Source organism: Heptranchias perlo, chromosome 11 (genome assembly GCF_035084215.1).
Source record: "Heptranchias perlo isolate sHepPer1 chromosome 11, sHepPer1.hap1, whole genome shotgun sequence".
Lineage (NCBI taxonomy): Eukaryota > Metazoa > Chordata > Chondrichthyes > Hexanchiformes > Hexanchidae > Heptranchias > Heptranchias perlo.
This window is the reverse complement of record NC_090335.1, coordinates 41,949,295-41,975,620: the sequence shown is the minus strand read 5'-3', so window position 1 is coordinate 41,975,620 and position 26,326 is coordinate 41,949,295. Positions and strand designations below refer to the sequence as shown.

General features: G+C 43.3%; 1 protein-coding gene across 4 annotated transcripts in view; it reads right to left on the bottom strand.

Annotated features, from left to right (window-relative positions):
• Nucleotides 1-26,326, bottom strand: part of sytl5 (synaptotagmin-like 5) — a 201,683-nt gene that overhangs the window by 70,010 nt on the left and 105,347 nt on the right. The gene's annotated exons all lie outside the window — the stretch shown is intronic.

The window sequence follows — 26,326 nt, the reverse complement described above, 5'->3', positions numbered from 1 at the left end:
TGTAAATAAGACAAGACACAATTTTTTTCTTGATCCTGCACCTGTGATTTTCTCATTTGTGATGCAAAAAAAAATCAATATCTTCTTCTCATCGATTATTCTTCAGGCTTTTAACGGTGCCCAATCTATAGCCTGAGGTAATGCTCCAGCATTGTCTGACAAAAGATAGAAAGTGTTGCTAGGAAAAAAAGAACATCCAAAAATGGCATCTGTACGTCACCACTGGCAAAACTTTCCCTTTTAAAAGCCTTGCCTCATGACATGTGATATAATAAGTGCCAGTGTGGATGATGGCTGATGGCTGATAAATAAGCACAATGAATCATCATGTTGCTGAGCAATGGAATTGACAACAACCTCCACAGAATAGCTGATCCTATTCTGACCAGACAGTTGTGTCTTCAGGCTCATAAGTAATACTATTGAGAGAAAATATCAATACATTTTTTTGTGTTATTGAGCAAGACCTTTACAGAATGTATCAAGGCTGAAAGACTTGTAGGGTGATGTTTCCTACATCTGTCATTATATAAAAATGTTAGGAAAAACAATGTTCTCTCATCTATAATCTCTAATATTCCACATTAATGCATGAACACAGGACATTGTGCTGCACATTTGAAGACAATAAACAGACAGCATCGCACCAATAATGGTAACTTTTGGAAATTAAATATTTTAAGTTTAATATGAACTTGTTTCCTCATTTAAAAAAAATTAAAGGCAGTACAAGACTATCCCATTAGCTCTTTTCTACCAGTTAAAAGATCACCACTCCAAGCGATCAAGCAGATCTCCACGTAATGTCTCAATCTGTACAGCACTCCTCTCCTCAACTCAGCTGTGATCTGAGTGGGCAGTATAACCATGGCTGCCTCTTCACTCCTAAAGATACAACAGATACTATACCACATGGTGCTCTTAGGAATATGTCCGTTTCAATGGACGGGTTGCTGGTTGTGAGGATGTTGGGGGAAGGTAACTTTATGTCTTACTCTTTGTATGTGAATTGGATTTTTGGGTTTTGGCAAGTTAATTGTGTGAAGAAATCCTGGAATTGTTTTCTCTTTTGCATTACATGTGTGTCAACCATAAATTTCTTCTATGATTTGGGTTTTGCAACATTACGATAGCAACAAAAATGATTAGATTTTTAAAAAAAAAAGTCTTAGCTTGGCTACGATCCCTTTAACTCAGTCACAAAATACAAAAAAGTAAGAATTTTCCCCTCAATTAATGCTGATTTTCTAGTGCAACTCGGTTAGGCAGGGTGGAAAATTGGGTGTGGCCCCGTCCCAATGGGACTCTGCCAATTTCTGTCATCATAACCATATCCCGGGATTGCTTTCAATAGACGGGTGTGACCAAATAAGGCAGCATTGAAGAAGCGACATTATTTATTACATTTTCCATCATTACTGCCATAGGAATGATAGATACAACAGGCAACTGGTGTGCAAATGACTGTGCAGCACTTTGCGCAGGATTTTTGCAGAGGTTGGATTTTTTTTCCTGGGCTAAAGGCACCACAGTACCAGACTAACAGTAGAAAGTATTTAGTATGATGCAAAACCAGTACATACCCTAAAAGGCAAAGGCTCCACATATGTAGTTAAGCAACCATGGTCAACAAATGAAGTAAGGGACAATATCAAGTAAAAGAAAAGGCTCACACAAATGCAAGGAAAAAAGTGGAAATCCAACAGTCTGGGAGAGCTATAAAAAACAAAGGGATACAAAGAAAATAATACGAAAAAAACTTGCAAGGGATATCAAAGCTAACAGCAAAGGTTTTTTATAAATATATTGAGAGAGTGGTAAAGGGAATCTTAAATCATTAAAGACGAGACTATAATGGACTATAAAGGAAATGGCAGACTTACAAATGAGTACTTTGCATCCATTTTCACTGTGGAGAAAGAGAACAAGATACCAGTGATATAAGGGAACTTAAAACTAAGTCAAGGGGAGGAACTGAATGGATTTACTTCAAGTAAAAACATGATAATTGAAAAAGTATTGGGACTGAAGATAGACAAATCTCCAGGACCTCATGGTTTCCACCCCAGAGTATTAAAAAAGGTGAGGAAATTGCAAACGCATTAGTCATAATTTTCTGAAGCTCTTTAGATTCAGGAATTGTGCCTTTGGATTGGAAAATTGCAAATGTCACTCCATTATTTAAGAAGGGAGGGAAAGAGAAATCAGGTAACTACAGACCATCAGTTTAACATCAGTTGTGGGATAGTTACTGGAATCTATCAGTAGTAGAGTGAGCACTTGGGAAAGAATGAGTTGATGAAAGAGTCAGTCTGGATTTGTGAAAGGAAGGTCATGTCTGACCAATCCAGTTGAATTTTATGAGGAGGTCACTAGCATGGAGGATATGGGAATGTCTGTGGATGTTGTCTATATGGACTTCTAGAAGGCATATGATAAAGTTCCACACAAGAGATTATCACAAAATGACAGCACACAGAATTGGAGGAAATTGATGGGAGGTAGGAGACAGAAAGTAGGGATAAAAGATTCATTGTCTGATTGGTGAGATGTGACAAGTGGTGTTCCTCTGAGATCTGTACTGGGGCCTCAGTTTTTCACCATATATAGTAACAACTTGGATGAAGGAATAAAGAGTTGTACGTCCAAGTTTGCAGATGACAATAAGTTAGGAGGCTGATAAGTTAGTAAGTTGTGCTGATGAGAGAAGGTTACAAAGGAACATCATATCATAGAATCCTACAGCACAGGAGGCAGCCATTTGGCCCGTTGTGCCTGTGCCGGCTCTTCGAAAGAGCTGTCCAATTTAGTCCCACACCCCAGCTTTTTCCCCCATAACCCTGCAAATTAATCATCTTCAAGTACATGTCCAATTGCCTTTTAAAAGTTCCTATGGAATCTGCTTCCACCACCCTTTCAGGTAGTGCGTTGTGCCTTCCAGATCTTACCAACCTTGTGTGTGACAGACAGACTAAGGTGAGTTGGCAAAACCACGGCAGATGAAGCTCAATGTTGGGAAGTGTGAGGTCATCCACTTTGGATCCAAGAAAAACAAATCAGAATATTTTCTTAATGGAGAGAGACTAGGAGCTGAGGAGGAGCAAAGGGATTTAGGTGTCCATGTACACATAAATCACTAAAAGCCAGTGCACAGGTAAAAAAGGTAATCCAAAAGGCTAATAGAATGTTGGCCTTTATCTCAATGGGGCTAGAATGCAAAGGGGAGGAAGCATTGCTTCAACTGTATACAGCTTTGGTCACACCCCTGAACTGCATTCAATTGTGGGCACCACACCTCAGGAAAGATATGTTAGCCTTGGAGGGGGTACAGTGCAGATTCACCAGAATGATACCAGTGCTTAAAGGGTTAAATTATAAAGTACAGGTTGCATAAACTTGGTTTATATTCCCTTGAGTATAGAAGGTTCATCAAATTCAGGTGTTTAAAATGAAAAAGGGATTCAATATGGTAGATACAGAGAAATTATTTCCTCTGGTGGGGGAATCCAGAACAGGAGGGCATAATCTTAAAATTAGAGATAGGCTGGTTAGGAGTTAAATCAGGAAGCATTTTTTCACACAAAGTGTAGAGGAAATATGGGTCTGTCTCCCTCGAAATGCTGGGGATGCTGAGTCAATTGAAATTTTCAAGACTGAGATCAATAGATTTTTCTTAGGTAAGGGTATCAAGGAATATGGAGAAAAGGCAGATAAATGGGGTTGAAGTACAGATCAGCCATGATCTAATATGGATCATGCTCAAGGATGCTGAATGGCTTACTCCTGTTCCTATGTAACAAGCAAGTCAGATCTCAGCTAGATTTTGGTGCTACTGTCAATGAGACTATTTAATGATCCAAGTAACAAAGTGCTTCAGGAATCCCAAGAGCAACAAGCAGTACAGCATTAATTTTCAAATAGTTCCAAATGGTTATAGACCTGTTCGAGGTGCTAGAGTCAATGTATGCAACTTGTGACAATGAATTAAGAGAACATGATGACGGAGGGTACATCAAAGCTCACAAGACAAGATACAGTTAGCCAACAAATACTGGAAAGGCCCCAAGAGAAATAGGGTGTGATCTGTTTAAGGCAGATGGAAGTATCTCACATGTTCCAACTATAATATCAATTTCTTTGAAATAGGCAGACTACCTAAGAGAAAAAAAAATCATAGCTAAAATGAAGGCTCATTTTTCATGTCATGGTATTCCATGATGTGGAGATGCCGGTGATGGACTGGGGTTGACAATTGTAAACAATTTTACAACACCAAGTTATAGTCCAGCAATTTTATTTTAAATTCACAAGCTTTCGGAGGCTACCTCCTTCGTCAGGTGAACGATGTGAAAATCATTTTTCACATCGTTCACCTGACGAAGGAGGTAGCCTCCGAAAGCTTGTGAATAATTTTTCACATCGTTCACCTGACGAAGGAGGTAGCCTCCGAAAGCTTGTGAATTTAAAATAAAATTGCTGGACTATAACTTGGTGTTGTAAAATTGTTTACAATGGTATTCCAAGTAAGGTTATATCAGGTAACACACCAATATTTAACTCATTTCACAACAATATGAATTGAGTCATGCCAAGTTTTCCACAGTCAAATGAGAAGGCAGGGAACATAATTAAAATTGCAAAGGCATTTCTAGAAAAAGCACACAAGTTCAGCACTGACCCTTACCTCACTCTTTTTCAGTTAGTATCAGCTAGTATCCAGTTAGTATCTGTGTGTCTGGCTCATATTATTAGGGCATTGAAAATGTCTGACATGTTCATGTGTCCATGTTAACAAAAACAATTACCTCTTTAAAAAAAAATTCTTCTAACTAAAAAGTAACCAATCAGAAACCACAATAAAAAAAACAAAATAAATTAAATAAAATTACATTTCAGAACATCAAAAATTAAATACACCTATCTCTCCAATCTCTCACCCCCCGATGTCTCTTCTCCGATCCCTCACCCCCCGATGTTGCTTCTCCGATCTCCCCCCTCCCCCCTCTGTTTCAGCGCCAAACGATGTCTCACTCTTTCTTTCTCTCCCCCACCCCCCCAAATCTGGCATTGCAGCTCTTGTCAGCAGCCAGCCTGTCAATCAGGCTGGCTGCTGGGCGCGAAACTTGGAACGAAGATCAATGAGCGTCAATTAAGTCGTGATCGCGTGGGGAAAGGTAATTTTTTTTAAATTTCGGGTTTGCCGCGTGCACCTTGATCCCCCCCACTACCATCCCACCACCATTTCAAAATTGAGCCCTTTATCTCCCAGGCTGTCAGCTGTCAGATTACGTGGGCCTGCCACCCGGGAAGTGTTGCAAGAGACCCAGTCCATTTTAATGGCCGGCCCTCATTGACATACATGAAACGTGCTGCTCGCTCAAAATGGTGACCTAGAAGCAATTCGCTGGGTTCTGGTCGGCGAATATTGGGTGGTCTCTAGGCCACCTGGCCATCACTCAGGTAAGTCGTGGTGGGATTTGGGAGGGTTATAAAACAAATACAGCACATTAAAAAAAACTATACAAAATATACAATCTCACCTATATGCCCTTCTCCTCCCTCCCATGCATTTATCCACTCAGGTGACAGGCCCCAGCAACACATCCTCACCAGTACCAGGTTCCAGCCTTTTGGTCCCTTCCAGTTTGACCCCCTATTTACCTATTAGCCCCAAGTTATTAAAGGAGTTCCCAGATAGTCCATCTCCACTTTTTAGGTAGATTTTTAAGATCTTGTGTATTGTGCCTGATTACAAGGAACAGCTACCAGCCCAAAACAAGTCAGAATTACTTTATATTTGTAACAACTGTATCATAGAATCGTAGAAAGTTACGGAACAGAAGGCGACCGTTCAGCCCATTGTGCCCGTGCTGGCCGAAGAAGAGCAATCCAGCTTAATCCCACTTTCCAGCACATGGTCCGTAGCCCTGTAGGTTTTGGTACTTCAAGTGCCCATCCAAGTACTTTTTAAAATGAGTTGAAGGTTTCTGCCTCTACCACCCTTTCAGACAGCGAGTTCAGACCCCCACCAGCTACTGGGTGAAAAAATTTCTCTTTAAAGATGAGTAGAAATCAGAAAATCTAGAGAGACCCTTTTACTGTCGTTTGTCTATACTTATACATTTGATTTATAGCATTTGGAATCAACTTTGTAAATCTGCAGCCTTTTTTTCTAGCTGGTAAATCCCACTGCCCCATCACCTCCTGGTTCTTCCTGCAGAGCAGTATTAGAATGGGATAAAGATTTGCTCGATGGTTACTCTCTTTTTGCCTGGTTTCCACCAGGTGGAGGGAGTTAAATCCTCCTTTAAGATATATCTCCAGGCATTTGACTATAGCCTAGAAATTATTGTTGGTGATATTAATGAACGAGTCCTCTGTTCACTATTTTAATACACCCGTTAACCCATTTAAATACTTACACAATTATCACCAACACTAATTTCTAGATTTAGTGGGGGCTAAATTAGGCCCTTCTAACACTTAAGCCCTGAAAATGACATCTGAGATGTGCGCACACTTCTGGTGTGGTAAAGGTGTTTGCGCTCGCACACCTAACAACCGCCAGCAGCATGTAAAGTAGGGACATTATGACATTAATCAGTGTGCAACACTGATTTGAAGCATCTGGTGCCATTTTTGAACTCCACGTTCCAGCCAATGCACGGTCCTAACCTTGCATAGCTGAACAGGAGTTAAAGGGCATGAAGAACCCTCCGCCAGCGCTATTTAAAAAGGGAGCATGCAGGAGTTAAAAGTTAGTTGCTGGATTAATTATTCTGGCTGCTGGTACAATTGTGGGAGTTTGTGGAAGTTTCCTAGACTTGGAGAAAGTTGCAATATTATACGGGGAATGGACTGGCTGGTTGTGCAGTACTATTAGTGGCATTTAAAATAGCGTACTGAACAAGGCTTCTGTCAGACACGGAGGGCCTGCTAAGGCGCCCTCTGGGAATTAAACATGACTGGGAGCATGCAGAGAGGCCATACAGAGCAGGACAAGCTGTGAGAAGAGGGAGGAGGAGGCGGCGCAGGGCACTCAGCAGGAGGCCATTTCCAACGAGGGCCTTCAGGGACCAATTCTCCGACCTAAACTTCAGCGACAACCAGTGCATCTGACCGCTGCAGTTCATGAAAGAGGTCATGATTGAGATTTGTCAACTGCTGTAGCCACAACTGCATCTTCAGGGAAGGGCAAGAACAGCGTTGCCTGTGTCTGTTAAGGTAACCATGGCCCTTAATTTTTTACGGTTCTGGCTCCTTTCAGGCTGCTGCTGGCGATATAAGCAACATCTCGCAGTTTGCAGTGCACTGCTGTATAAGGGAGGTCACGGAGGCTCTGTACGGACTCAAACAGATTCATCACAAACCCTATGGGCAGAGACAAGTAGCATGAGCGAGCACAAGGGTTTGCTCGCATTGCAGGCTTCCCCATGGTGCAGGGTATCATTGACTGCACGCATATTGCCACACATGCTCCTCATCTGAACTTGCACATATTCATGAACAGAAAGGGATTCCACTCCCTCAATGTGCAGCTGGTGTGTGACCACACGCAGCGCATCAAACAGGTCGACTGCTGCTAGGATAGCGGGCATTATGACTCCTTCATTCTGCGGCAGACCAACGTGCCACCTATATTTCAACCACCACTGCAAGTTAAAGGCTGGCTACTGGCGACAAGGGTTATCCTCTCATTAAGTGACTCATGACTCCGGTCTCGAATGCATGCATACATGCACAGCAGGTGTACAGTGAGAGCCATGCTGCTACACGGAACATCACCGAGCACACCATAGGCATCCTCAAGCAACACTTCTGCTGCCTGGTCCGCTCTGGAGGAGCCCTGCAGTACTCAGCTAAGCAGGTATCAAGATTGGTATGCTGCATGCTGCACAACCTCGCCATTATGAGGGAACACCCCTTACCACCGCCTATCCGGCGGGAACCTGAGCGAGAGGCAGAGGCAGAGAGGCAGAGAGGGAGACGGAAGTGCAGCAGGAAGTGGAGGAAAAGGCAGGGAGGCAATAAGATAGATTGGCCCTGTCTGCCAGGGCTCAGTATGCAGATGATTAATTAGCAATACCTCAACGACACCTCTCCATTCATCAGCAGACCCCCACTCCTTACCTTTCCGCACCCACATGACCATCAAATAGTCGTCCTTATGATTACACATTGCTTCCTCCCTCTGCCCATTGCAGAAATGAAAACCAGCACCAAATCCAAATTTATAAATTAACACGTCATAATTCAAACAAAATGAGACTATTCACCTTTGTGCATTCCCCTAGTGCTCCAAGAGATGCATCCCCAGTGGCTGGAGCAGGGGTGGTGGAAGGCTGCTGACCTTCAATTGAGGAGCGTACAGACGGCCTTGGAGGACAACCTCGAGCAGTCCTAGGTCGGGAGGGAGTGGCTGCAGACTACATCATCTTGGCCTGGGCTGCAGCAGTCTGGCCTGGCTGGCTGACAGGCAACAGCAAGGGCACTGGCGGAGTGGCAGGGATCGGAGCAGGAATGCTGTCATCCTGAGAGAGGACAGCAGGTTCCTCTTCCATGGCGCCACTGCCACTTTCCCAGGGCGGCGCCTCAGCAATCCTGGTGATCTGCTGGAGAACAGATTGCTGGACTGCCGTGATGCCCTGGAAGCCCCATTCCACAGGGGAACCCAGTGTCATGATTACAGCAGTCTGAGCTCCAAATGCAGCAGTCAGACCTTTGATGGCAGATGTTTGTGCTACAATGGAAGCGGTGACATTGGTCATCAGACGCTGCATCATGGTGTGTTCCACAGGTGCGCTGATGGAGGTGACAACCTGTTTCATATGGGAAAGGATGGGCTCCAAGCTCTGTGCAAAGCCCTGTATCAAGTTGGAGTTGGGCTCCTCCATATCACTTGACATTGTACGCAGGCTTTCCAGTGCACCAAGCCGTTGGCTGTGAACGCCCAGCAGCCGCCTTCTGTCTCCTGGCCCATCGAAGTCATCATCTGACTCCTAGGCAGCAGAACTAGTGTGTGACCTCGCCCTCTTGCGTGCTGGCACCTGCGGTATCAGTTCCGCCCAGCCATGGTTTCTACGCATTTTTGCCCAGTATCTCACCATGTGCAGATCCCTCCTCTAACCTAGTCTCTAAAGTATGCGCAGTGCCAGTATCTGAGCAGTGGCTAGGAGTGATGCTGTGTTTGCATCATCACTGTCATCTTCCTCTCCCTCCTTGGACTGCGCCAGTTTCAGTTCTTGGGTACTTGCAATGACAAAGGGACACGGGTTGCGTTGTGGTGAAGGGAGAGGAGAAAGTAAGACATGCGTGCTCACACCATCTGCAGCACTTGAATCAGAAAAGATTGTGGGATGAGGGAGAAATGGGGAGCAAGGAGGAGGATTAGGTATGCAGAGGCCATCATCGATACCTCCAGCACTGCCAGTGGCCATGGCGATGACCCGCCCAATGATGGCCAGCACTGTCTCCTCCACGGGGGTTGAGGACATATAGGTGTGCTTATCCTTCCCCCAGGTCTTTCCTGCTGCCTGTTATGTGCTGCCTTCTCCTGCAAGAGGGAAGTGCGTCTGTGAGTACCCTGCAAGATGTGGCTGTCATGGTTGAATAGCTGCCAGTGTGTGTGACCTGTGAGTTGCGGGTGTGTGGCTTGCAAGAGTGGTACTGTGTGAGACTGAGATACAACATCTGATTTGAAGAGTTGCGTACTGATGGAAAGAGTTTGTTGGTAGGTGGGTGAAGGGGGGGGGGGCGTATAATGTGTGGAGCAGCGGATGAGGCTTGTGGTGCAGTTGGAAGGATATGCTACTTGATAGTTGAAGTCACTCACCTTTACCACTCGTGTCAAATCATTGAACTTCTTCCTGCACTGCATCCATGTGCATGGTGCGATGCTCCTAGCATATTCCTCAACCACCACAGCTTCCCACTACCTCCTCAGTGTGTGTCTGGAGGGCCTCCTGCCCCCCAGTGAATAAAAGGATGTCTCTCAGCGCGTCCACCTCTTGTTCCAAGGCCTTTAGTGCATCATCTAAGAACTTGGTGCCCTCTCTCTCGCAGGCCCAGCCATTCCTCAGTGTATTCCAGCAGAGTTAGTTGCCACAACAATTCCAGGTCTTCCTGCATCCACAGTGCACCTTCCCTTTAAAAAAGGTGCAGGCTGCCTTTAATTAGTGCCAGCCACTCCCAATATCTGGCTCCCTGCTGGTGCGTGCAGCCAATCAACAGCGCAGGAAGTGTGGCTGCACGCAGTGATCATAGAAATCATCAGGCAGCATGAATGTTACGTGCTGCCTACATCTCAATGAGTGGGTGTGGGTTAATCGCTCACCACAATCCCAGCGCCCGTTTTTGGGGGTTAACCAATTTAACCCACAAAGTTCAAAAGGAAGAAAGAATAATCTTACATGGACCATTGACAATGCCACATTGGAATATTATGTGCAGTTCCAAGCACCCTATCTTCACAAAGACATTGATACATTGGAAAGGATTTAGAAACGATCAACATGATTTTAGGACAGAGAACCATACGTTTTGGGAAAAGACGCAGGGCCAAAATTGTTTTGAAATCGGAAAAAAGATTAAAGGTTTTACAATGCTGAGAGACATCAACGTATGGATCGAAGTGCTTTATTTGCCTTAGATTGTGAGCATAGAACAAGGAATTGCAGGGTTTAAAATTAAAAAGCCTGAATTGAGATTGATGAGAAGAAACTATTTTGCCTAAGAGTAGTAGATATATACAAAAGGAGTCCAGCAAAAAAAGTTTGTTTAACTGCTTCAAAAAAGAGCTGGATAAATATTTAGCTCTTAATGGGATTGGTGGTTATATGGATAGGCTTTACATGAGATGATCAAAGTCTCCATGAGGCACTGTGATTGCTGTGCCACTGATGCAAATAGAGGGGAATGTTGTTTGGGGAGGGCAGCAGCTCAGGACTGAATAATGGAGATGAGAATCATTGCATATTCTGGTATTTTGTTTGACTATCTTTGGGGATCAGGATGTATTCAAGCAGATAGAGTCCATGATGGGGTAGATTGTACATGGCCTGTGGAAGCAGCGGGCAGATTAAAGCTTTGTTCAAAGTATGACGAAGGCAGCCTTTTACTTGTGTAATTTTTACATAAGTCATTCCATTTGTTGATGTAATTAATTACTATACTCAAATATAATTATGCGTTTAGTCTCATGTCTATCCTCATCTAACTCCAGATTAATACACATTTGTCATCCAATAATGAGCTGCCACTGTATTAAAGCTGGATTTGATAACCAGATAGAATATGACAAGCATAAAACGATCTCTAAATATCCAGCAATACCATAACAAAACTGTTGCGTCACACATAATACCAACACCCTGGATCTGTCCTTTCATGTTCCAAATGTAATAATTTGGTTAACTGCTCTGTCAGAGTTGCTGCAGTTATGCAAGCATGTCAGAATGTTAACCATTGCATTGTCATACCATAGACTTTGTTTAAGAAAAGGATCTGCAGTTGTCCCATGCCCCTATTAGCCCTGCTTTTCTAAACTTATTTACCAGGAATGTGAACTTAATCTGTAGTTTTTGAGATCTTCCCAATGTAACACCATTTGGAAGGATTGAAATAGAGGGAGGGAAATGAAAGTTATGGATATATTGATACAACAGGTGGAGAGATTGAAATATTAATTACATAAAAAGGCAATACTGTAAAATGCTATGGAAAGCAAATGCTCTAAATGTTAGAGAAATACATCCCAATTATTTTAGCATGTTATTTTAAGCAAAGTCTCTGCAACAAGTGGTGGATTAACCCAGTCATACCGAAAATATTGTGGTACCAATAAGCAAGGTATTCAAAGATATAGTGCATTGGTCCACGATGGGGCTACAAAGTGAAATAAAGTGCTTTTGCAAATAGCTTCAGGATATCTAGACACTGAAGCGACTGTGCGACTGTGAGACAGGAAACTATTGTGGTTTGTCCTGGTTGAGTTTGACGAACATCCCACAGCACACCTCAATGTGAATATAATCTGACATGTTCTTTTGTTCCCGCACCAATTTTCTGCTCCTTTCTGGAGAGCATCGGCTTTTACTATAATGTGATTCCACAGTTGCCGGCCACTTCCTAATACCTTGCACAAGTGTGCCTAGAGAGTGATAGTTGGCAGGCCCTACAATCAAGGGGGGATTCACAGCCAAGCTGATCCTGTTCTCTTCTGATATCCACCTGCATATACACTTTCTAGCAGGGCTCAATGCAAAGCAATAAGGAGCTGGAACTCTAGCTGATTTTCCACTCCCTTGCCCAGGGGCACTGAAGCAATTAGTGCCCTAACTACTGCTGTGGTTGGGATCAGCTAACCGTACAAACCAGGAATCAGCTGAAACTTTTTGGTCTGTATGGCTTAGTTCCTCGCTGGGTGATCCCATCACTAGGCCATTGGGGAAGTCCCTTTTTCTTATTTCTGATCCTGAGTTCAGTCTCACTCTATCTGTACTAGGTAAAGGCATACATATTCTCAAAATATAGAAAGTTGTTGGCAATTATTATATGGAGCTCGTTATTAAATGTGTTTACAAATCACACCAATTGTTGCACCGATCTCTTAGGAAACTACATTGGGCCAGATATTGCTGCAATAGCGCATTTAGTGGTGAACAACGTTAATTGGACTTTTTAAACCTCACTGTTCACATAGTGATATATTTGCGCCACAAATTGCTGGAACGTTGAACGATAATGGCACAGCAGTGTCTCTGTCACCTCATGAAGGTGATGCCTATTGGTCTGTCACGAAGGGTCCTGGCCCATTGAAGCCATCTATCACACCCTGCACAATGGTAGCAAATCCCACAGCCCTTTCCTGCTGGCCATGGGGAACTTGATATAGCCATTAGCCTTGGAGAAGAGGGTGTCAGTGACCACCTTGATGCAGGAATGGACTGGAGACTGACTGATGTTACATATATCACCTACTGCAGCCTGGAAAGAGTCAAAGGAAAAAAAAACTGACTTTCAATGCCATGGATAGTGCAGTGCCAGCTGTGGTAGTGGATTACAGGTCCTGCTGCATAGTTCTGTTGCAGTCTCTCCCTTGAGAAACACAACATCTACACACATTGCTTCTCACTAAAGTGAATGTATGTGCTTCACCTACACCCTAACAAATAGATGTTTTTTGCCCTTCATAACACCTAGAAGGGTATGGGGAAAATAATACCGTATACTGAAAAATACCCTCTCTACCCTATAATAATTGCTCTGCAGTTGCCAGAATGGTCCCTTTTTAAAAAAAATCAAAGTACTATTTATCATTTTTCAATTTTGTACTTGCCCTGTTTCTATCATACTACTTCAGAAAATCTCTACTGAAGCTCTTATGTCATTCTTCAACTCCTTTAATATTCACAGATCGATCCAATCAACACCTAGTACACTATCATTTTTCACTTCATCCAGCCTCTTGACTGTTTTATTTGGAAAAGAGAGTTCAATGTGACCCAACCAAAGATTTCAAGATTATGAAAAGAATTGAAGCCAGGCAATTTATTGACAAAGGATCTAAACACATGAGCTAGAAACGAGGAAGTCAGGAGAAATAGAAAAGACGTGAACATTTTTCAATCAAAGTGTAAAAAAGCTGTGAAATAAGTTACTGCAGATCTTCAGTGAAGGTGACAGTATAAGTTGGATTAGAAGGCAACTAACTGGATTTTTGGAAGTAAAATGGGATCAAAAAAAGTGAGAAGGTGGGTAGGCACAGTTGATTTATGAAAAAGGAACAGGTTTATTGGACCGCTGCTGTTTATAAAACTTTTTTTTTGTGGGGGGGGGTGGTGGTGGAAAGAGGGTGGGAGGAAGGAGTGAAGAGGGCAAAATTCTTCTTTTAATAAATAAACAGGAGCACACCTGTTTTTTTCTCCATGTTTAATGATCCATTAATAAAATCACAGGAATGTGTGGCTGTGAAACATCCAATTTGAAGGATGCAATCTCATTAACGAGTTACTTATTATGAAGAAATGAGGCATTCTCCCATTTTCATTAACAGAGCTCTCTCATGCACAAGAACATTGAGAGAGAGAGAGCTGAGATAGAGATGAAAATAACATGACCTGAATACTAAATTCCTTTTAAGATAAAATTGGTTACAAATCTGCTTCCAATCTATTGAATTGGATTTAACAGTGTAAACAACTGGAGCCATCTCAAATATGGGGAGATCAGTTCGCACCAATTGTATCTGTAAGGCTTGGAGTATGTACCTAAGACTGAGGGCAACTGCCTCCACAGGGTCTGGGTCAGCACAGAGGCAGTTACAGAGCTGTGCCATCTTCTGTACAGAAAACTAGTCAAAGTCACCAGCAACTGCTATGTTTCCACCTCTTTCCAGACTATCGGAGTTCACGTGCATTCTTAGCCAAGTTTTGCTGTCCACAAACGTATCGAACAAGTGACTAGCATCCTTCCCGCCCCATGTAAAAATCGAGGCCGAAGACCCTTCTCTTCTGCCTAACTAATGACATCTTTGCAGCAGAAACAGAATGCAAATATAACAAGGTCAGTGCATATGTCAGGGTGATTGAACAAATCAGGAGCATCTTACAGTACACCCTCAGCCAGGGTCTCCACTATCATTGATGTCTGCTACACATTGCATAATTTTGTCAAAGAGATTGTGGGAGACCCACTAGCTGGCAAGGCCTGATAAAGACACTGAATAATCTCAGGGATGCCACTTGTTTTCTGGCAAGGGGTGGGGGGGGGGGGGGGGGGAGGGGAGGGGGCTGGATAGGCTGGCTGTGGCATTGCCTTGAGATAGCGACCACATTCATTCATACTCCAGTCATGTCCCTGTTCTTAGAATGTCCGTTAATTTGCAGGCCCGATGGCGGCAATAAAGCTAGTGAAGTCCCGCATCATGGTGCACTCCATTTGATCCCCCAGTGTGTTGAAGCTAGATAAGATGGCCTGCTGTAAATTTCAGCCCAAGCCCACCTTGGTGGCAATGAGTTTTCATGAGAGATATCCTCACTGCGGTTAGGATCTGTACCACTGGGTGCTCTGCTGCAAATGCCTACAGAGTTGTTACATATCTGTGGTTCTCTGTGCCATTCTGCACAACTACGCAAATGGGATCAGTGGACTTCTTCACAGTAGTCACTGGACCTAGCAGGGCCTGAAATTACTCCATAAGACAATTGTGGTCACTAAGACCCTCCTTTTACATTCAGACCCCATGAGATCTGAATTCATTGGCCCTGCAACCAAAGAAGGATGCAAACTGGCCAGCAGATTCCTGTTTGTCGAATGCCATCACCACTTGCTGTTTCTCACTCACGCTCAGTGTCTCATCTGATGCTCCATCCTGAAGCTCATTACCTAAATCTCTCTCTCATTTAATCAAATTTATGTTTTCCTTCTCCTTTAAGTTAACTCAGGACAATATTATAGGTTAAACTTTGAGGTTCTGCTCCCGGCACGGAGCCTCACTCGACATGAATGTGGGTCAGAGAATTGGTGCAGAGATCAACAATTTTAATCACTAGAAAAATCAGGAGCATTGCAAATCGAGTACCCTGTCTTCTGTGCTCAATTCTCCAATCTGAGCTCAAACTGAGTGAGTTTCCAGGCAAGACAAGAGCCTCGCAAGATTTATCACGTATGCAGAGTCTGGTAAAAACAGAGTTGAATTAAACAGACAGCAGGTATTTTTTCACGGTGAACAAAAAACTGGAGAAACAAAATACTGAAGACTAAGCCACCTATTCAGACATCTCCAAGTGAATAACTAAAGAGCAGCGTTACTCTATTGGTCTGAGAATATTGCATTGCATGGAAGGGAGAGTTGAATTTTAAAAAAAGCAAAAAACAATCCAGAGATAAAAAAAATCAACTTTCTGCTTTAAAGGGAACACAGTTGAGGAATATCACTAATTTATGTAGATGGTTATATTATAATGTTATAAACTAATTGTTAATACAGAAATACTCATTTTTAAAATCAGACAAGAGTGAAAGAACTAGTGCATCAATCATCTAACCTTATAGGGGAGGAGATTCAGGTTTCCGTTCCTGTCCATTTATTTGACTGAAAACTAGTTTTTGTTTTGCAGTTTCGCTGCCTTTTCACCATGGTGACATTCTGTTTGTACGTGCATTTGAACAGTTAAAACAGAAATTATACAAAAGGTAACATTATTAGATATTTTGATTTTCACAAACTAAATTTGTTTCCGATACATTCATTTTTAGTATTGATTAAATAAGGTGAAAAGTGCAAATTTATGATACTTTAAGAAATCACTTATAGGATTTCCTTTACACACTAAACACTCAATATATCAATGACTCTGTATAATGGCAACTTTCTCGCATTCGTGAATGGCCAACAAATGATACTATAGTGTACTTGGGCTGTGAAGGGTCTTCTGCACATGTCAAAGGACACCAATAAATCAATCAATGTAGGTCATGATGTTCTACATATTTTACAGTGACTCCTTTTCTAGTTAAAACACTGAAATTCTCTTCAATAATAAATTGATTAGGAATAACTAACCATTGAAATATAGGTTTTATTCTTAGTTTTCTCCCCACCTTGCTTGAAGGCAGTGACTTATACAGGAGTATGCTTCACTGGGCACCAGTTGCCCTCCAGTCTCTCAAAGTGACGGTCTAGAATCACGCAAGAACAATGAACATTGGGTATTGCAGCCAATCTGGTCTTGTCCTCATCCAACATCCATATGGACACTTTCCTGGAGGGATCACTGGATAGCTATCACAAGTAGAACTCTGGCTGAGGGAATCATTAGGGATGCAAGATATGATTACTTAGATAGAGAGGGACATCTAACATGGCTTCAAAAAAAGGTTATGTCTTACAAATTTGATTATATTTTTTCAAAGAAGTCACCAAGGTGTTTGAGAGAAGCCCAGTAGACATTGAAATACACACGGAAAATGTTGTAACTACTCAGCAAGTCAGGCAACATCTGTGGAAAAAGAAACAGAGTTAATGTTTGCTGCCTGACTTGCTGAGTATTTCCAGCATTTTCTGTTTTTATTTCAGATTTCCAGCATCCGCAGTATTTTTCTTTTGCCCCAGTAGACGTTGCCTACTTAAACTTCCAAAAAGAGACCTCTGGTATTAACGGTAACATATTGAGCTAAATTGAGAACTGGCCGGAAGGCCGTAGGCAGAAAACAGTTATAGATCTGTTGTTTGGTCACCTGTGGTGTCCCGCAGGGATTGGTGTTGGGACCGTTGCTCTTTATTATTTTTATTAATGATCTAGATGTAGGTGTTGGGGGCATGATCTGCAAATTTGCAGATGACACTATGATTTGTGCAAGTGTCAGGACTGTAGACGATGCTGGACTCCTTCAGGCGGATCTTGATGTGTTGGGGACAGCGGCTCGTGACTGGCAAATGATGCTTAACTTGGAAAAGTGTAGTGTTATGCATGTGGGCAGGGTGAATGCTGAACATGCGTACAGCCTTCAGGGAAAAGCATTAAAGCATGTGGAGGAAGAGCGAGATCTGAGCGTTCTAGTGCATAAATCTCTGAAAGTTCATGAACAATGCCATGAAGCGATAGCTAGAGTGAATAAAGTGTTGGGGTGCATTTATAGGACAATTGACTAAGACAAAACATACTATTTTGTCCTTGTACCAGACCTTGGTCAGGCCTCAGTTAGAATACGGTGTCCAGTTTTGGTCTCTTCACACGGTGGGTGATTGAGACTTTGGAAAGGGTGCAGAGGAGAGTCACTAGACTAATTCCCAGTTTAAAGCATCTAGTTATCAAGATAGGCTACAAGAGCTGAGACTCTACACTTTAGAGAAGCATAGACTTAGGGGTGACCTAATCAAGGTTTATAAGATGAAGGAAATAGATTGTGTTTGAGCTGACAGTTTGTTGCAATTAAATACGTTAAAATTGTGACCCCTGGTCCTCCTTAAGTTGTATAAGGTCAGATCTAGGTTAGATGTCAGGAGGTGGTTCTTTTCTCTCAGAATAGCGAACCTCTGGAACAGGCTGCCTGCTCGTGCGGTGGATGCCGATTTACTGAATTCCTACAAGCGAGAGCTGGATCAGTTTCTGGTTAGGATGGAGATTACTGCTTACAAAAGATAGGTACTGCATAGAATTATCAGGGCCAGAGTGATCTTCTGGATTAGTTTTGATCTCCTAGGAGGGGTCGGAGAGGAATTTCCCAGATTCTTTTCCCTCCAAATTGGCCTGGGTTTTTAAATCAGATTTTTCGCCTCTCCCAGGAAATCACGTGGTTTTAGGTGGGGCGGGGAGTGTATATATTGTGATACACATGGTATCACAATTGTGTGGGACAGGCCGGATGGACCAGAGGGTCTTTTCCTGTCAGTCATTGTTCATATGTTTGTTTTTCCACCCCTGCAGACTGGAACGCCCAGGTGAATTATTTTGTAGTACTACAGCCCTGGTTATGATCAGCTGGTCAGCTCAAACCAGGGTTGGAATCTGGGACCTTGCTGCTTTCTATGAATCAAACAGCATGTGGAGTATTTCCCACTAAGCCACTGTGATGCCCTAGTGTCATTTAAAAAAAAAAAAATAGCTTACTAATTATTTTCTTGTAAACTGTATTGAGCTGGACTCTCACTTTGTTGAAAAAAGTAAATTTATGCAGAGGTATGACTACCTTTTATGACACCCACCTCCACTGATATAAAATCATAAGTGAGAGGAAAGACTGGATTCATTCAACAGATCATCCGCCGATTCATGTCAGTCCAATAGAAAACTGGGTGCCTGCCAGCTAATCCATTCCAGTTTGAAGCACCCCATCTAGTATTTCACCCTTATTCATACAAGTATAGCTTTCTCCATCCTAAGGATGTTAGGTTTCTTGCACTAATTTGCTGTGAGAATGAGAATGAGACTGAGACTGAAACGCAGCAGTGACAGCCAGATAAAGGTAGAAACTTCACTTGTAGCAGGCAGAAGCATAGAGATATGGAGCTGCTGGGAGAGAAGGTGGAGATAATGTGGGGTTGGAGCACAGAGGCATGGAACAAGCAGGAGTGGGACTGGAGGCTCACAGGATTTCAGAGACACAGAGTGGGGGAGCTTAGAAGTATGGAGGAGGCACAAACAGGGTTTGTGTCAGAACTGACAGCCATTGGAAAAGACAAAACTATGAATAAAGACCAGAATAACCAAAGAGAAAACCTTTAGAACAATTGGGGAAGGGAATATAAGAAAACACTGAATATAAACACATCATTCAGACATTTGAGCACACATGATAACTCCCTTCAGTTCCGAATTCACTGTGGCTTACCTCATGAAGGAAATAACTGAACAACACAGTACAGGTCTGTAGGGTTCTCTTATGGCACTGCACTCTCACCGAGTCCCTGAGGATCTATCGTTGGTCCCCCTCCTCTTCCTCATCTAAATGTTGACACTCTGACATCATCTGTGGGCATGGAATCAACTTCCACATGTATGTTGATGTTACCTAGTTATTAATCTCTTCACCACCTCTCTTGACCTCAATCATTTCCATGCTGTCCGATTGCCTGTCCAAAATCAAGTCAAGTCACAACTTCCTCCAGCTTAAAGTCGGAAAGACCAAAGCCATTGTATTCAATTCCTGGGTTGTAGTGCTGGAGAAAGCTGCAGAGATAGGGAGGGATTTAAACACAAGGATAAGAATTTTACATTTAAGACATTGGGGATCGGAAGCCAATGTAAGTCATCGAGGACAGGGGTGATGGATGAGCAGAACTTGGTGCAGGATAGGATACTGGCTTTGATTGAGATGAAATTTATGGAGGGTGGAGAATGGGATTCTGGGCAAGAGGATCAAAAGTTTTTTCTGGGGCAGATGAAAAAGTGGGACTGGGAGGGGCACAAATGGTGAAGGATACAAGGAAGGCATCAAAGCTGAGCTTGTCATGATCGGGGCAACATAAGTAGAGAAGCCATAAGAGATGGTAAGGTGCTGGGGAAGGTTGTCTAATGGAATCAGAGGGCTGAGGAGGAGTACAGCGTTGACTATGAGTCAGGTGGTGTGCAGTGGCCTCAGGTGTTGACTCTACAGCAGATCCAGGGGACCAGTGGGAATGAAACCCAAGTCCAAGAGCAGGGAAGACCAGGGAGCCAGGAGAGGGTAAAGCACGCAAGATCAGTGCGAATGAGGGAGCTGGTTTGAGAAACGGCTGTAGTGCAGTTTAGGGTGCACAAGGTCAGGAGCAGCAGCATTAACTTGAGGAGCTGGTCCAACTAAGTCCAGCAAATGTTGATGGAGGAGTTCTGAAGGATGTGGTGAAGGGCAGAGTTAGCAGCCACGGGCAGTAAGCAGATGGTGGCAAAGCAGAGATCATTCAGCAGCATGGGAGAAGCATCCAGAGCAGTATGCGAACTAGCAGGAACAGATCAGAGTTAGCCCAATGTGGAGTTAAAAGTCCCAGTGGAGAAGCAGAAACTGGGCTACCAGAAGCAGGCTAGCTAACAGAGTAGATGCAGTTCAGAAGAGAACAGTTTCTGGGTTAGCTCAGATCCATGTATGTCATTTCTCTGGAGTTTCTGCTGATTACTCACTGAAGTTATGGCAAAAGATTGGGAGAAACCCCAAGAAAATTCTACCCCATGAGTCTAAATGTTGCTGTAACACAAACTTCTTGCATTGATCTTTTTGTAGGATCATGTTAATTTTTCAATATTCTATTGTGAAGGTTAATGGCATCATCAGGTCCTGAATACAAACAATTTTGTCTTCAACATGTAGAGGATAATATTCAAATAAGGGGGAACCTGCCATAATAATCTTCCAAAACTTTTGGTCTATTGGTGCAATAATCAACTATAAAGGACTGGCATTTCAAACTGTAAATCCTTTTTTACAGATTAATTTAAACCATATGGGTGGATTGCCAGTCGCTTCCTCATTCTTCAAAAATTATCCTGTACACACCAGAGAAAATAGCCCAAGTTGTCTTGGGTGCATTGATGAGGACATTGTTCTTTGAGGAGTTTTAACCTCATTATCTAGGTCATATCACTCTCCTCTTGCCATGTCATATATATCCCCCAGCCTTGTTTTCCAAAACAAATGTGAATAATTAAAAAAGAATTGAAGAGGATGATAAAGCTGGTAAACAGCAGAAATATTTATTCTCACAGAAGGTGAGATAAGGAATCAGAAGGATGGTAGGGTGCATGCTTGGTATTCAAAGAATGATTAAGACCGTATGATCTTTTGTATGCACTAAAGCATTCTTGTCAGGTTGTACTATAGGAGAAGAATAAACTTCCAGATATATCCTGCATGCCTCAACCAAGGATTGATCTATCAAGCTATAAATCCTCTTTTGCAGACAAATTTGAGTCGTAACACAAGAGATGTGCGAAGGTTAATGCCTTTTCAAGCGTTGTCTAGGACAAGAAGCAGCTGTGTCGCAGATTGTGATTGACTGATTTGATTAAATGCCCTCGATAAAGTTTGAGACTTATTGCAGGAAGTATAGAAGGTACCTGTCTCCCTCAAATTGTATTGTGAGGTTTTTTTTTTAATATATTCGTTCACAGGATGTGGGCGTCGCTGGCGAGGCCAGCATTTATTGCCCATCCCTAATTGCCCTCGAGAAGGTGGTGGTGAGCTGCCGTCTTGAACCGCTGCAGTCCGTGTGGTGAAGGTTCTCCCACAGTGCTGTTAGGAAGGGAGTTCCAGGATTTTGACCCAGCGACAATGAAGGAACGGCGATATATTTCCAAGTCGGGATGGTGTGTGACTTGGAGGGGAACGTGCAGGTGGTGTTGTTCCCATGTGCCTGCTGCTCTTGTCCTTCTAGGTGGTAGAGGTCGCGGGTTTGGGAGGTGCTGTCGAAGAAGCCTTGGCGAGTTGCTGTAGTGCATCCTGTGGATGGTACACACTGCAGCCACAGTGCGTGGTGGTGAAGGGAGTGAATGTTTAGGGTGGTGGATGGGGTGACAATCAAGCGGGCTGTTTTGTCCTGGATGGTGTTGAGCTTCTTGAGTGTTGTTGGAGCTGCACTCATCCAAGCAAGTGGAGAATATTCCATCACACTCCTGACATGTGCCTTGTAGATGGTGGAAAGGCTTTGAGGAGTCAGGAGGTGAGTCACTCGCCGCAGAATACCCAGCCTCTGACTTGCTCTCGTAGCCACAGTATTTATATGGCTGGTCCAGTTAAGTTTCTGGTCAATGATGACCCCCAGGATGTTGATGGTGGGGGATTCGGCGATGGTAATGCCGTTGAATGTCAAGGAGAGGTGGTTAGACACTCTCTTGTTGGGGATGGTCATTGCCTGGCACTTATCTGGCGTGAATGTCACTTTCCACTTATGAGCCCAAGCCTGGCTGTTGTCCAGGTCTTGCTGCATGCGGGCTCGGACTGCTTCATTATTTGAGGGGTTGCGAATGGAACTGAACACTGTGCAATCATCAGCGAACATCCCCATTTCTGACCTTATGATGGAGGGAAGGTCATTGATGAAGCAGCTGAAGATGGTTGGGCCTCGGACACTGACTTGAGGAACTCCTGCAGCAATGTCCTGGGGCTGAGATGATTGGCCTCCAACAACCACTACCATCTTCCTTTGTGCTAGGTATGACTCCAGCCACTGGAGAGTTTTCCCCGATTCCCATTGACTTCAATTTTACTCGGGCTCCTTGGTGCCACACTCGGTCAAATGCTGCCTTGATGTCAAGGGCAGTAACTCTCACCTCACCTCTGGAATTCAGCTCTTTTGTCCATGTTTGGACCAAGGCTGTAATGAGGTCTGGAGCCGAGTGGTCCTGGCGGAACCCAAACTGAGCATCGGTGAGCAGGTTATTGGTGAGTAAGTGCCGCTTGATAGCACTGTCGACGACCCCTTCCATCACTTTGCTGATGATTGAGAGTAGACTGATGGGGCGGTAATTGGCCGGATTGGATTTGTCCTGCTTTTTGTGGACAGGACATACCTGGGCAATTTTCCACATTGTCGGGTAGATGCCAGTGTTGTAGCTGTACTGGAACAGTTTGGCTAGAGGCGTAGCTAGTTCTGGAGCACAAGTCTTCAGCACTACAGCTGGGATGTTGTCGGGGCCCATAGCCTTTGCTGTATCCAGTGCACTCAGCCGTTTCTTGATATCACGTGGAGTGAATCGAATTGGCCGAAGACTGGCTTCCGTGATGGTGGGGATATCGGGAGGAGGCCGAGATGGATCATCCACTCGGCACTTCTGGCTGAAGATGGTTGCAAACACTTCAGCCTTGTCTTTTGCACTCACGTGCTGGACTCCGCCATCATTGAGGATGGGGATGTTTGCAGAGCCTCCTCCTCCTGTTAGTTGTTTAATTGTCCACCACCATTCACGACTGGATGTGGCAGGACTGCAGAGCTTTGATCTGATCCGTTGGTTGTGGAATCGCTTAGCTCTGTCTATAGCATGTTGCTTCCGCTGTTTAGCATGCATGTAGTCCTGAGTTGTAGCTTCACCAGGTTGGCACCTCATTTTTCGGTACGCCTGGTGCTGCTCCTGGCATGCTCTTCTACACTCCTCATTGAACCAGGGTTGATCCCCTGGCTTGTTGGTAATGGTAGAGTGAGGAATATGCCGGGCCATGAGGTTACAGATTGTGCTGGAATACAATTCTGCTGCTGCTGATGGCCCACAGCGCCTCATGGATGCCCAGTTTTGAGCTGCTAGATCTGTTCTGAATCTATCCCATTTAGCACGGTGGTAGTGCCACACAACACGTTGGATGGTGTCCTCAGTGCGAAGACGGGACTTCGTCTCCACGAGGACTGTGCGGTGGTCACTCCTACCAATACTGTCATGGACAGATGCATTTGCGACAGGTAGATTGGTGAGGACGAGGTCGAGTAAGTTTTTCCCTCGTGTTGGTTCGCTAACTACCTGCCGCAGGCCCAGTCTAGCAGCTATGTCCTTCAGGACTCGGCCAGCTCGGTCAGTAGTGGTGCTACCGAGCCACTCTTGGTGATGGACGTTGAAGTCCCCCACCCAGAGTACATTTTGTGCCTTTGCTACCCTCAGTGCTTCCTCCAAGTGGTGCTCAACACGGAGGAGGCCTGATTCATCAGCTGAGGGAGGATGGTAGGTGGTAATCAGCAGGAAGTTTCCTTGCCCATGTTTGACCTGATGCCATGAGATTTCATGGGGTCCAGAGTCAATGTTGAGGACTCCCAGGGCCACTCCCTCCTGACTGTATATCACTGTACCGCCACCTCTGGTGGGTCTGTCCTGCCGTGTAACAGTGCAAGGACAAGGGTCTCGTCTCTTATAGTGAAGGGTCCAGCAGTGGAGATTTTACTTTTTTAAAGTAAAAGTTGAAATACTGCAATGTCATAATACACTGACAGGCACTTTAAACATCAATCATTATCACAGGTCAACAAGGAATAACTTTGAGGAAGGTTTAATGTGGGTTGGTTGATCTTTTAATTATCCTATGTTTTAAAAAAAGTTTACAGATCAAAGACATTTTAGGGCTTGTAAAATTTGCAATCTTATTGCAAATTTTACAAGCCCTAAAATGTCTTTGATCTGTAAACTTTTTTTTAAAACATAGGATAATTAAAAGATCAACCAACCCACATTAAACCTTCCTCAAAGTTCTTTTGTCGGATCGCACAGCAGCCAGAAAACTACTGATGACAAGATAAAAAAGAGCAGTAGCTCAAGAGTGGTGTTATGTAAGGAACTGGAAAGGGAAGAGTCATTTGATTTATACACCTTAAATATACAAAAGCAAAAAAGTGTACTCGCCACAAAAACATTTTGTGCTACTGTGTGAATTCTTTTCATTTGTCCCACCCATCCCCTCAGGGAGGATAGGATACTGACTGAAGAAGGAGGAAGATCTTTGAAGGTTTTGGTCTCCTTATTTAAGCAGCAACATAATTGCTGTCGAGGCGGTTCAGAGAAGGTTCACTCGACTGATTCCTGGGATGAGGGGGTTATCTTATGAGGAAAGGTTGGACATGTTGGGCCTGTATAGACTGGAGTTTAGAAGAATGAGAGGTGATCTTATTGAAACATAAAAGATCCTGAGGGGACTTGAAGGTGTCGATGCTGAGAGGATGTTTCCTCTTGTAGGAGAGACTAGAACTAGGGACCACAGTTTAAAAATAAAGGGTCTCCCATTTAAGACGGAGATGAGGAGTATTTTTTTCTCTGAGGGTTGTGAGTCTGTGGAACTCCCTTCCCCAGAGCGCGGGTGAAGGCAGGGTCATTGAATAATTGAATATTTTTAAGGTTGAGTTAGATAGATTCCTAATTAACAAGGGAGTCAAAGGTTATAGTAGGTAGACGGGAATGAAGGGTTGAAGTCACAATCAGATCAGCCATGATCTTATCAAATGGCAGAGCAGGCTCGAGGGGCCGAGTGGCCTACTCCTGCTCTTAATTCGTGTGTTCGTATGTATCTAATTTATTCATTACACACTGCCATTATGAACTCCTTTCTTGCAATCCACATCAGCTCATTGCAGCTACAATGATATCACCACCTGTAACCTTCCTTAAACCAGTGGGAATGATGGCACATCATTTCTTTAATAGCTAAACAGGTGCAAATATAAATCTGAATGAATGTTCAAAAACTGTGCTTTAAATTATCAATCCTGTAGGTACTATGTTAAAAAACAACCATGTGTCATATATTGTTGAGGGAAAAAAGTGATACAGCTACTGCTAAATGTTCAATTAAAATACTGTACACATTTTAAAGATTACACTGGTTATTTCACCACAGAACACAAAAAGGTCAATAGAAGCAAATTTAGCCTTACCAAAATATATATATCACACACACACACAATTGTCATTGGATTGGACACAAGAGGAATAGGCTTAGCTTATGTATATTTTAGTATACTTTTGGCATGTTGAGAGACAATAACATTTGACAGAACCTTCTGGGCAATTGCAAGTACTGCCAGTGCTATTAGAACAAGTTTGTCCTCGCAGGCATTATTCATTCATCAATCATGTACAACATCATTTCTTGATATGGAATTATTCAATCAAAAAAGTGAAATGCGTCAAATGACTCCTCCCAAATAAAAGAGAAATCACATCATAATGAGTCAATGCATGCAACAAGTGGTGTCCTTTGCCTTGTGATAATAACGTGTCCAATAAAAACAGACATCATTAAGGAATTTGTTACATCCAGTATGTACACTTCCAACAATACCTTTTATTTTCTTCCCCAAACTAGTTCATTTGCTTGGGACACCTTTTTTTATTCTGCAGTTTTTCTCATCTATTTAAAGCTTTGCCACCTCTTCAAGGCTCTC